This window comes from Leopardus geoffroyi, chromosome D1, assembly GCF_018350155.1.
Source record: "Leopardus geoffroyi isolate Oge1 chromosome D1, O.geoffroyi_Oge1_pat1.0, whole genome shotgun sequence".
Classification (NCBI taxonomy): domain Eukaryota; kingdom Metazoa; phylum Chordata; class Mammalia; order Carnivora; family Felidae; genus Leopardus; species Leopardus geoffroyi.
In genome coordinates this window covers 8,576,856-8,589,623 of record NC_059329.1, presented here as the reverse complement: position 1 = coordinate 8,589,623, position 12,768 = coordinate 8,576,856, and the positions used below count along the sequence as shown (strand labels likewise).

The following is a 12,768-nucleotide window of genomic DNA, read 5'->3' as shown; positions in this document are numbered from 1 at the left end:
AGCAAAATATTAGCAACCATATGGGTAAATCTAAATAAAAACTGATTGTAAAACAGTAATAACAACTATGATCTCATGAGAAGATAAAAATAAAAGCAAAAGAGAATTCCATGAATGAGCCGATATATCATATAAAACAGGAAATTAGTAATCAGGGTGAAAGTGTTATTGAGAAGATCCTCTCTCCCTTTCTTCTTTTTGGTAACAGAGTACCTTGAACTTTAGCGGAGCACGTGGCTTTCCAGCTAGAGACCACATTTCGGAGCTTCTTTTGCAGGTGAGTATGTCCCTGTAACAGCTCTTGCCAAAGCCACGCAAGTGCAACCAGATAACCCTTTTTAAAGGAAGCTATTTGTTTTCCTTTCTATTTTCCTTTCCCAGTTTCCTAGAAAATGGCAACAACCAGGGTGATCACGTGAGATGCAAAAATGGAAGGTAAAGATTGAAGATGACAGACTGTCAGAGCCTGTATGACATCACGTAGCAGAGACACCTAGCAGTGTCCCCAGCCCACGGCTGCAGTGTTCCATGAGGAACAAGTTAACATTTATGCTACTTAAGGTACGTATTTTAAAGACTTTGTTACTACAGCTTAGCCTCTGTCTTGACAAATATATAATTTAAGCTCCAAAAGAATAAAAGAAGGGAAAAAAACATTTAAAACACATATTTTAAAAGAATAAAGTAAAATCTTGAAAATAAGTCCCAATATATCAAAAGTAAATGGATTAAATATACCAATGAAAAGGCAGACTTTTTGGGGCGCCTGGGTGGCGCAGTCGGTTAAGCGTCCGACTTCAGCCAGGTCACGATCTCGCGATCCCTGAGTTCGAGCCCCGCGTCAGGCTCTGGGCTGATGGCTCAGAGCCTGGAGCCTGTTTCCGATTCTGTGTCTCCCTCTCTCTCTGCCCCTCCCCCGTTCATGCTCTGTCCCTCTCTGTCCCAAAAATAAATAAACGTCGAAAAAAAAAAATTTTTTTTAAAAAGAAAAGGCAGACTTTTTAAAAAAATTTTTTTAATGTTTGTTTATTTTTGAGAGAGAAAGAGACAGAACATGAGTGGGGAAGGGGCAGAGAGAGAGGAAGCCACAGAATTGGAAGTAGACTCTAGGCTCTGAGCTGTCAGCACAGAGCCTAATGCAGGGCTCGAACTCACAAACTGCAAGATCTTGGCCTGAGCTGAAGTCGGACACTTAACCGACTGAGCCACCGAGGCGCCCCATTTAAAATGCAAAAATTCTGACTCTACCACATTTAGATGAGGTATATCAAAATTGTAAAAGGTATAAGAGGATAGAAAAATATAAGGTAAGTACCTTGGTGTATTGCTGTCCAATTAAGGGGACTTTATTTAAATCCAATTAAATGGGCCAGGAAAAAAATGCATTTTAAAGGATAAACAGGGTCACTAAAAAAATGTTAAGCATTAAATTAATTTGGAATATCTAGCAACTCTAAACTTGTAAGTATCTAAGAACATAGCATATATGTACGTTATATATTATATATAAAACAATTTCATGGGAAAATGGGCAAATATGCAATCACATTGGGAGATTGTTAGCATACTTTTGGAAATTAATGCATCAAACATTCAGTAAGACTCTAGTAAATTTGACAGGTGTAGTAATCTGTACTTAGTTGAATAATCTAAATTTCCAATTAAGTACAGAGGGAACACTGATAAAAATTGACAGTGTACTGAGTGATAAAGTATCAGTAAATCTTAACAATTTTTTACAGAGAACACCTTGTAGTTGAAAATAAAGATAAGGATTAGTTACTTTGTTCTAAAATTTAAGTACTTCACAAGGTAGATTGAAGCTTTCTAAACGGATTTATGTTTATGTTAACTACCCCCTGGAGATGTTTTTAGAATTCTGATATTTCAGTGTTGGCATATTTTGCTTTCAGGACCATACTGTGGTAGCATACATTAATAGCTCTTGATTCGCACTATCATTATCAAAATCCACAAAGACATAAGATTTCAAAGACAGTCAAAATGAGGTGTATATGTCTTCCTAAAGAGGGTAGGGGTTCTGGAACTTCAAAGGTAACGAAAGCAATTCACAGGAAGATGAAAAAGACTAAATATTTGGTGAACATGTTTTTCTGCCCTCTTCAGAAACAGTGGGATTTTGACCAAGGAGGCTTTGCTGGGCTTCTCCCCGTCTACTGTACCTAGGTCCTAGTGTGATGTAGGTATCTGCTGCTGACTCTCCTCCTGGACCAGGTCCTGTGTCTAAATTCTTTGAAGCAGTAAGAAGGAAGGTCACAGTTTCTTCCTGAGTCTTTTCGGGAAGAAGGCTTGAGATAATCTGGATGTCAGAATGGCACATTTTGGCGTGAGCTGCCCTTGGTTCCTACCCAGGCCAGACCAGCATGAAAAGCAACAGTAAAAAAAAAGCTCGAGTTAATGGTGTTGTGCGACAGCTTAAGACCAGTCTCCAGGAGGGTGGCAGTTGGTTTCTTTGGATTAAGAATGAGTGACTAGAGCGCAGTTGCCAAATTTCCTTGGACTTAGTTGACACCAAGCTTTGGGTTACAAAAAATGTTTTTCTGTTCTAATGTTAGTTGTTACTTACAGGAGTTTCTGAATACTATTCTGTTGCATAGCCTCAGATTTGAGGTCTGCTTTGAAGAATCCAGTTTTATCAAAACTTAACTTAATTTTGACCAGCGTTTCAACTTCCCAACTCTTTTTGATTCTTTTTTTTTAATGTTTATTTATTTTGAGAGAGAGAGAGAGAGAGAGCAGGCATAAGCAGGGGAGGAGCAGAAGGAGAGGGAGACAGAGACTCCCAAGCAGGCTCCACGCTGCCAGCCCTGTGTGTACAGCTGTATAATATGAACTGATATGTGTATAGTGTTATTTATTTGCATCACTGTCTGTATTAGCAAAATATTGATAATGTGCTTCAGGGCCGCCTGGGTGGCTCAGCCCGCCGAGCACCCGATTCAACTCAGGTCATGATCTCATAGTTTGTGGGTTTGAGCCCCCTGTCAGGCTCATGCTGACAGCTCAGATTCTGGAGTCTGATTTGGGTTCTGTGTCTCCCTCTCTCTCTGCTGCTCCTTACTCGAGCTCTGTCTCCTCTCAAAAATAAATAAACATTAAAAAAAAAAACAAAAAACTTTTAAATGCCCTCAAAGTGTCCTTCATCTGGAGGTTAAATGAACTCTGGTACTACCCTGCAATGGAATAATGCGCAGCTGAAAAATAAAGTAAATGAGGTTCTTTGTGTACTGACACATGGTGACTTATAAGATATATATTTTTTTTTTTAATTTTTTTTTTCAACCTTTATTTATTTTTGGGACAGAGAGAGACAGAGCATGAACGGGGGAGGGGCAGAGAGAGAGGGAGACACAGAATCGGAAACAGGCTCCAGGCTCTGAGCCATCAGCCCAGAGCCTGACGCGGGGCTCGAACTCCCGGACCGCGAGATCGTGACCTGGCTGAAGTCGGACGCCTAACCGACTGCGCCACCCAGGCGCCCCATAAGATATATTATTAAGTGAAAAATTGAAGTGAATATAATGTATCATCTTTGGTGTAAGAAAGAGGAGAAAATAAGTATTTATAATCATATGGCTTGAACTTGTGTAGTAAGCCCTGAAAGGATAAATGAAAAAGAAATAGAACAGTAGGGTAGGGTAGACAGGTGCAGGGCAGGGAGCGAGGCTCCCCAGTATGTATGTCGTGATAGGGCCTTAACTTTTGGACAGTGCAGATGTGTTACCTATTCAAAACAAAACAAAGTAAGCAAAGCTTTGGAAAGAAACAATATTCCTCTTTCCACAGTTTATAGGTTTTTGGGTTTTGGTTTTTTTTTTTTTTTTTTTTTTGAGCATGTTACACTTTTTGATAATCTTGTACGGGAACTCAAGGCATTTAGAAGCCAGAACAAGAGAGGAAAATGCAGCACAGTCTCCTGTGAGAAAAAAACTTAGAGCCAGCATATGAGAGAAAGCTGGATCCAAGAGAACATAAAATGGCAAAACAGCGTAACTGTCTACACAAAAAGACCTAAATGATACTGAAACCTTTGTATACATTGAGAAAACTTAGGCCCCACATGTTAAGTGACTTGCCACCATCACTCAGCTTATTTGTGGAGAAATCAGGACGAGATTCCCAGGACCCCTAATAAACAATCTCCATGTTTGTGTCTGTATTTGTGACTATATTGTGTCTATATGTCTCTGTTCATTAGTCATACCCCGTTACTACGCTGGCTGCATGGGCCCTGTGCCTCAGCATCTTTCATCTGCCGTTCCCTCTGCCTGAAATGCTTTTCCCCCCAGAAAGCTACGTGCCTCACTCCCTCACTTTCTTTACATGTCTTTTCAAATGTCACTTTTTTTAGTGAGGCCTTTGCAAATCATAAAATAGCAACTGCCTACCCCCTATTCTCTGTCTCCTCTTCCATGCTTCCTATGCTGTGCAGCATTTATCAGCCGTCTCACACACTTTATACTTATTTATTTATGGTCTCTCTCCATATCCACCCTTCCCCCACCTCCTGGCATACACTCTTCAGGAGGGTAACAACTTTAATATACTCCCGATAAGAGTATAGTAAATCCTCTTATTTAGATAAATCAGTGTTGGGGCACCTGGGTGGCTCAGTCGGTTAAGCGTCCGACTTAACTCAAGTCATGATCTTGAGGTTCATGAGTTCGAGCCCCGCGTCATGCTCTGTGCTGGAGCCTGCTTCGAATTCTGTGTCTCCCTCTCTCTCTGACTCAGTCTCTCTCTCTCTCTCTCTCTCTCTCTCTCTCTCTCAAAAAAAAAAAAAATAAAAATTAAAAAAAAATTAAGAGTAGCTGTGTCTTTTAAAAAAATAAAATAAAAATAAATAAATGTTTTGCCCCATAGTAAGCATTTAATAAACATTAGTTTAAAGAGTTAATGAACTGAAACTACCCCTGAGCTTGAGAGTAGAAATGAAGTGAAACAGTCAGAAAAGCAATTCCAAGTGTTCGAAATATGTGGACAACCTGGTGGGCCAGGTTTCTCTAGGATAAAGAGGCCAAAAGGACTGGAAAGCTGCATAAGCCTTGTGTTAGACCAGCTCAGCCCCTGGGACTCTCATAGTGGTAACAGTTATCAGTGGAAGGTCTTCCAGAAAGGCGACTTTTGCAAACTGAAAATAGTTCATTGAGGACCAGTGAAAATCCTTAAACAACAAAAATTCAGCTTAGTAGGTTGAAAGATAAAATTGGCTTTATCAAACTATTCATAAAAGGGGCAGCAGCCCATGTAGCAAATTGAAAGGCGCTCCTTTGAGCTGCAGAAAAGGAAAGGTTTTTAAAGCAGAAAGGGAGCAAAAAAGAGGAAATTATTACCAAAGAAGGCATTGTTTCAGGCAAGGTCGCCCTCCTAAGGAGAGCAGGAGGGTCTATCAGTAAATTTCCTAGTACTAACCAGGAAATTCACGTTGACCAGTCCCAAGCTACACGCCTGGGGGTTGAAAGTGCAGGCAGGTTAGGCAAAGTAAGTCTTGGCTTACTCGCATGGAACTCTTGGCATAAGCGACTCTGTTTTTTTTAAGATTTTATTTTATTTTATTTTTTCAACGTTTATTTATTTTTGGGACAGAGAGAGACATAGCATGAACGGGGGAGGGGCAGAGAGAGAGGGAGACACAGAATCGGAAACAGGCTCCAGGCTCCGAGCCATCAGCCCAGAGCCTGACGCGGGGCTCGAACTCACGGACCGCGAGATCGTGACCTGGCTGAAGTCGGACGCTTAACCGACTGCGCCACCCAGGCGCCCCAAGATTTTATTTTTAAGTAATCTCTACACCCAGTGTGGGGCTTGAACTCATGACCGTGAGATCAAGAGTCACATGCTCTACCAATTGAGCCATCCAGGCACCCCAGAGTGACTCCACTTTAGAAGGTGGTTTTTCATTTAAACAAAACAAATGGAAGGCTCTGGCTTCTGTAAGCCCACAGTAGCCAAAGTCATTAATTACTCTTATGAAACCCTGAAACTTTCCTGCAAGAAAGAAAATGTGCTCAGAAGGAATGATCAAAATCCCTTTAAACTCCTTCTATCCAGACAGAGAGCTTGGCAGAGTGAAAATTAACTCTAAAGTTAAGGGAAAGTGTATTCAGTCTCCACTTAATTTGAAGATTGCAAACAAAGCCATAATGGAGAAATTTAGGTAGCACTGGTCATTTTCATTCAATAGATGGAGCCAGAGTAGAAAAGAAACAGTCTGGCAGATTGTGAAACTGCACAAAGAGGGATTCAAAACTGGGAATCCACTGTGGATTCCAGCCCCTAAGAGTCCATTAGGCGTCTACCCAACCCACCCAGGGCTTTCGCCAGTTGCCAGTCGGTGGCGGGTGGGGGGTTGGGGTGAGGGGGGCTCTCGCTAAGCCGGTGATCTAATTGCCTCTGCCTTAAACTGCTCTTGGCTCCGCTTGGCTCATTCTCTTCCTCAGGCTGCAGTGAAGCCTTCCTCCGCTTTGCTAGCAGAGAGATCCTCCCTGCTATTCCCGGCCCCACATCCTATTTAGTTACTCAGGGGCTAATCAGCATTTGTAATTACATTTTGTGTATATGTTAATTATCTGCTCCCCCCTCCCCCGCCCCAGAATGTAAGCTCCATAAAGGCACGTTGCCCACAGCATGCTCAGCACCCAACAGACAGTTCAGTTCGGAGCGCAGCGAATGTTCAGTAAATATTTGTTGAATGTATGAATTGGCATTCTGGATTGTTTGGATTGCTGGGCACTATACCAAGGCTTTTACATGCATTTTTCTCTGTCTCTCATGAGATAAACATGGACTGTGGAAAAGCTGAAGCTTAAAGAGGTTGTATAATTTGTCCAAGGTCACATAGCAAAGCTGAGAATTAAAACCAAGTCTTTCTGATTCTAAAATCTCTGCTGTCAGCTCACAGAACTTTCATAAACAAGCAAGTGGTAGTGTATTATGGTAAAGTTTTCAGAAGAAAGCCAAGGGGAACAAGTAGGAGATGCCAGAAAATTGGCTGTGGCACTCAGTTTTGTCACTGCTCCCAACATTTGCTCGTGTGCCAGCCATTCTGTATAGTTCAAAATTAAATATGCTTTCTGGTCCTGGATTCAGATTTCAAAGAAGACCCAAGATCTCTTCACACCTCCTCCTCTTTCTTTGTCCACCACTCATGCGTCCTTCCGACTGTCACTCTCTGGGCACACTCAAAGGCAAAACATTAGACCGTGTTACTGTGTCACTGCAAGAAGGCAGATCTGGTGCTGGGCAAGTGTAAGACAATCCTACTGAGACGAAGAGGGACGCTTAAGAAGGTATGAGAAGTAACAAAAGAGAGCACACAAGCATCGAGAGGGCCCGTAAAGAGAGATCTAGGATCCAGACATGAACGTGTATGTGAATGGGAGACAGGGCATTCAGGAGTGGAAGGGAGCAAGACCAAGCAATCAGGACCCACGTGTAAAAGACATAAGTGTGAAATCAAGAAGCAGCACATTACATTAGATTAGTGCTTGGAGGGAAATGTGACTCAAATTCTGTCATTCTCTTTTCATAATAGAAATGTCACAATTAAGACTAAAAGAAACGAGGGAATACAAATAAAAGACCCAGCTTGAAATCCCAAGTTTTCAGAAAGAATATCCTGTCTGCATCCCCTAGCGCTCCTGCAAAACATGACTCAAACCCACAAGGTCCAGAAAGGAGCTAAATTGCAATGCTTTCACCTGAAACAATCTCCCTGGCGTACTCTAAATTTTCGTTAAGTGAAAAGAAGGTTGCGACGGAAAATTCTATGCACAGCCTGCACCGAAGCCCCTGGAAGGCCATTGGCAAACTGCCTCAGGGCGTATCAGAAATGGGGTATAAATGTGGACATCTTGTACTTGTTCCTGTTCAGGTTGAGGACCAGCCAGACCTGCGGCCCCTGGGAAGTATGACTAGAAGACCAAGTAGCCTGCTTGGCCTTCTACTCCTCACCGCACGCACTGCAGGGACAGGTTCGCAGGCCCCAAAGTGTGTTGTTCCCTGCAGGCTAGGAGGTGAGAGGGAAGGTGAGGGTGTCCTTCCTTACACGCACTTGTCCCACTGCTACGTGTCTGTCACATAATGCCAGTGCCTAGACAATTCCATCCCGCTGCCCGAGGCTGGGGTGTCCTCATCAGACGAGAAGTGATTCTAGGGAAGGGCCTTTCTATTCTCCATGCATACTCTCCAGAATCCAAAGTGAGCAAAGGCGGTTTCTTTGAGATTAACTCTATTTACTTCTTTAAAAAAAAAAATGTTTTTTAACGTTTATTTATTTTTGAGACAGAGAGAGACAAAGCATGAATGGGGGAGGGTCAGAGAGAGGGAGACACAGAATCTGAGACAGGCTCCAGGCTCTGAGCTGTCAGCACAGAGCCCAACGCAGGGCTCGAACTCACGGACCGTGAGATCATGACCTGAGCTGAAGTCGGCCGCCCAACAGACTGAGCCACCCAGGCGCCCCTATTTACTTCTTTTTAAAAATAGTTTTGTATTTACCACAGGACAATAAAACGTGTTCTAATTTTTTTTCTCTTAAGAGGAAGTCACCTTTGTTCCTTCTGTATGGGGGAAATACAGATATTTAACAACTAGTGTTTCAGAGAATGGGGAAGCTCCATTACTAAAAATTCCAACTGGATCAAAGATTTAAATGTGTAAAAGGAAATCTAAAGGTACTAGAAGAAAACATAGAAAGGACTCCCATGAAACATGGTACATTGACCATATGCCTTTATCTTCTCTCCTTGTGGTGGGCAACATAATGGCTCCCAGGGTCTGTCCACATCGTAATCCCCAGAACCTATGAATGGTACCTGATTGGACAGAGACTTTGCAGATGTGATTAAGTTAAGCCCCTTGAAATATGGACATTATCCTGGATTATCTGAGGGGGGCCCTAAAAGTAACAACTAGTATCTTTTTGGAGAAACAGAGGGAAGAGATGTGATCACAGAGGCAGAGATTGGAGGGACGTGGCCACAAGACAAGGAAGCTGGAGGAAGCCAGGAAAAGATTTTGTCGTAGAGCCTATGTCTCTACGGGAGTATGGCCCTGCCAATGTCTTCATTTCAGCCCAGGGAAAGTGATTGCAGATTTCTGGCCTCCGGAAATGTGAGAGACTAAATTTCTTTGGTTTTAAGCCACCAAGTTTGTGGTAATTTGTCATAGCAGCCCCAGGAAATTAGCATACTTCTAGATCCATCCAAACTCCACTAGAATAAGCTACAGGTGAGAAAATGATACAGCTCATAAAGATAAGGAGAATGGCAGAAAAGGACTTCAGTAAGTGTTTGGAAGATGGAAAAGAATGAACGAGTGAAGGAGTGAATCAATGAATGAATGAGAGGAGACTATCAGAGTTGGGAACAATGCAGGCTGAACCCCCTGGAAAGGAAGATGTGACCAAGGCAGCAGACACTTCTCCCAGAGAGGTCAGACTCAGGGTTTGCAAGCACCAAGCAGGCACAACGGTGAGGAGCAGGACATTAGAGACAGTGGAAGTAGGAGCACGAGCCTTGGTTCCCTTGCCCACTCCCTTCTCTGATACTGGTTGCCAGGAGCCAGGTATATCCCTGTTTCTCACCTCCCTCACCCCAGTCCAGTCCCTTGATCCACCATCACATAAGCTGACACGGATGTTCTATTCCCGTTCCTTGTGTTGGAGAGAACTGTTGCTTCCTGGATGCGAGGGGGTAGGAGATGCTGTGCAGGGCTGGGCACGGTCTTCTCCTTGTCCGCTCTGCCCCGTGGAAAGAAGACAAGCTCTCTGGTGGCTACCACACTCTCCAAGGCACATCATCGTAAAATTTCAGTAAACTGGGAATAAAGAGAAGACCAGGGCTTCCAGAATGAAAAACCAGGCCACATAAGATGCTAAGGATCAGCAATCTGACTGGCATCAGACTTTTCAACAATAGTTCAAAATACTGGAAGATTATAGAGCAACACCTCAAAACTCTGAGATAAAGTATCACTGAAAAAGTTTGTATCCAACCAAACGTCTAACAAGCGTAAGGGGAAAATAAGGGTATTTTCAGACATGCAAAGTCTCAAATTATTTGCCAACCATGTATCATCTAGGTGGAAGCTCCCAAAGGGTACAGTTCCATCGTAATGTGGAGTGAACAACAGAGGCAACATGGGATCCAGAAAAAAAACTAGAGGATGTACCCAGGAGAGTGGCAGAGGGGAAATCCTAGGATGATGGGTATTTATCACACCTCCGGAGAACAGGGGCCTGTGTTAAGTGCCAAAGGGAGACATCTAAGGAGAGGAATTTAGAACTGACAGGTTATTTCAGGTGTTGAGAATGTAGGGGGTTATTATTACTAAGAGTTTTCTAAGTCTGTTGGATCGTTTGTGGGGAAGAAGGGTGATAATCTGTAGAAAAGGAAGCAGTTTGGCCAGGGCTATGGGGGTTCGCAATTACTAATGACAGGAAGCAGGAAGTTTGCAAGAAGATACAAGTATATATACTGCTTGGTTCAGCATGAATAATATTTGAGTTTTATATAAACACTGACTTTTGACTAAACTAGAGATTTTGATATCACTGTGTTGGGAAAAGGCAGGGAGTGAAGTGGGGAAAGTTAGAGTTGGATAAGAAATCAAAAGCCTCAACAATTTCCTTTCTGGGATTGTTAATATATGTTTTTAAATAATCTCTTCACCTAACATGGGGCTGGAACTCACAACCCCAAGATCAGGAATCACATGTTCTACCAACTGAGCCATCCAGGCACCCCTCAATCTAGGTATTTTGATACATGTACAAAGAAGGTCACCATATCATTGAACAAAAGATAGCAAAAACAGAGACAACTTGCATACCTGTCTTTGGAACTGGTTGAATAGATCACGGTTAAATGGGGTATCATGCAAGCATTAAAAAAAAAGCAGTCATCCCACTATATGCCAACACGAACTACCTCCAGATAATGAATACAAAAACCCACACAAACAAAATCAAGATGGAGAATAGTGGGTCCAATATACAGTATCACTATTTAGGAGGAAAATAAATATACGTATGCAAACATGCACAAACTTTGAGTCTGTGTGTGTACACTCTCTGGAAGGATACACAAGAAACAATTCTATGGACAGAAACTAGTCAGGTGGGCAGGGATAGATAAGAGCCCTACTTTTCACTACATACCATTTTGTTACTTAAAATTTTATGCTAGCAAATATATTACCTAGTCAAATGTTGGAGATTTTTTTACATAATTTTTTTTTCAGGAATAGATTTTAGTGATTCATCACTTACATACAACACCCAGTGCTCATCCCAACAAGTTCCCTCCTTAATGCCCATTGCCCATTTAGCCCAGCCCCCCCCCCATCCAATATCCCTCCAGCAACCCTCAGTTTGTTCTTTGTATTTAAAAGTCTCTTATGGTTTGTCTCCCTCTCTGTTTTTATCTTCATTTTCCTTCCCTTCCCTATGTTCATCTGTTTTGCATCTTAAATTCCACAAATGAGTGAAGTCATATGATATTTGTCTTTCTCTGGCTGACTTATTTCGCCTGGCATAATACACTCTAGTTCCGTCCACATTGTTGCAAATGGCAAGATTTCATTATTTTTGATCACCAAATAATATTCCATTGTATATACATACCACATCCTTTATCCATTCATCAGTCAATGGACATTTGTGCTCTTTCCATACTTTGGCTGTTGTCAATAATGCTGCTATAAACACTGGGGTGCATGTGCCCCTTCAAAACAGCACACCTGTATCCCTTGGATAAATACCTAGTAGTGCAATTGCTGGGTCATAGGGTTATCCTATTTTTGATTTTTTGAGGAACCTCCATACCGTTCTCCAGAGTGGCTGTGCCAGTTTGTATTCCCACCAGCAGTGCAAAAATGTTCCTCTTTTCTCCGCATCCTTGCCAACATCGGTTGTTGCCTGAGTTTTTAATTTTAGCCGTTCTGACAGGTGTGAAATGATATTGTGGTTTTTATTTGTATTTCTCTGGTGATGAGTGATGTTGAGCATCTTTTCATGTATCTGTTAGCCATCTGGATGTCTTCTTTGGAAAAGTATCTTTGCATGTCTTTTGCCCATTTCTTCACCGGATTGTTTGTTTTTTGGGTGTTTAGTTTGATAAGTTTTTTTTATAGATTTTGGATACTAACCAAATGACATGTGATATGTCATTTGCAAATATCTTCTCCCATTCCATCATTGGCTTTTTAGTTTTGTTGATTATTTCCTTCACTGTGCAGAAGCTTTTTATCTTGATGAGGTTCCAATAGTTCATTTTTGCTTTTGTTTCCCTTGCCTCCAGAGATGTGTCAAGAAGTTGCTGCAGCCGAGGTCAGAGAGATTGTGGCCTGTTTTCTCCTTTAGGATTTTGATGGCTTCCTGTCTTACGTTTAGGTCTTTCATCCATTTTGAGTTTATTTTTGTGAATGGTGTAAGAAAGTGGTCCAGGTTCATTTTTCCGCACGTTGCTGTCCAGTGTTCCCAGCACCATTTGCTGAAGAGCCTGTCTTTTTTCCATTGGATATTCTTTCCAGCTTTGTCAAAGCTTAGTTGACCATACGTTTGTGGGTCCATTTCCAGGTTCTCTATTCTGTTCCACAGATCTTTGTGTCTGTTTTTGTGCCAGTACCATACTGTCTTGATGATTACAGCTTTGTAGTTTAGCTTGAAGTCTGGGACTGTGATGCTTCCTGCTTTGGTTTTCTTTTTCAAGATTGCTTTGGCTATGTGTGGCCTTTTGTGGTTCC

General features: G+C 42.1%; 1 long non-coding RNA gene across 7 annotated transcripts in view; it reads left to right on the top strand.

Annotated features, from left to right (window-relative positions):
* LOC123600622 overlaps positions 1–12,768 on the top strand; it is a 58,204-nt gene that overhangs the window by 5,742 nt on the left and 39,694 nt on the right. For 4 of the 7 annotated variants that reach the window (XR_006713704.1, XR_006713701.1, XR_006713703.1 and 1 more), the window contains exons 2-3: positions 209–277; positions 382–561. This is a non-coding gene — a long non-coding RNA (uncharacterized LOC123600622). Of the gene's footprint in view, positions 1–208; positions 278–381; positions 562–5,788; positions 5,825–7,110; positions 7,616–8,956; positions 9,168–12,768 lie in introns of those variants that run through there. The other 3 variants (XR_006713700.1, XR_006713702.1, XR_006713705.1) reach the window with 3 other exon arrangements.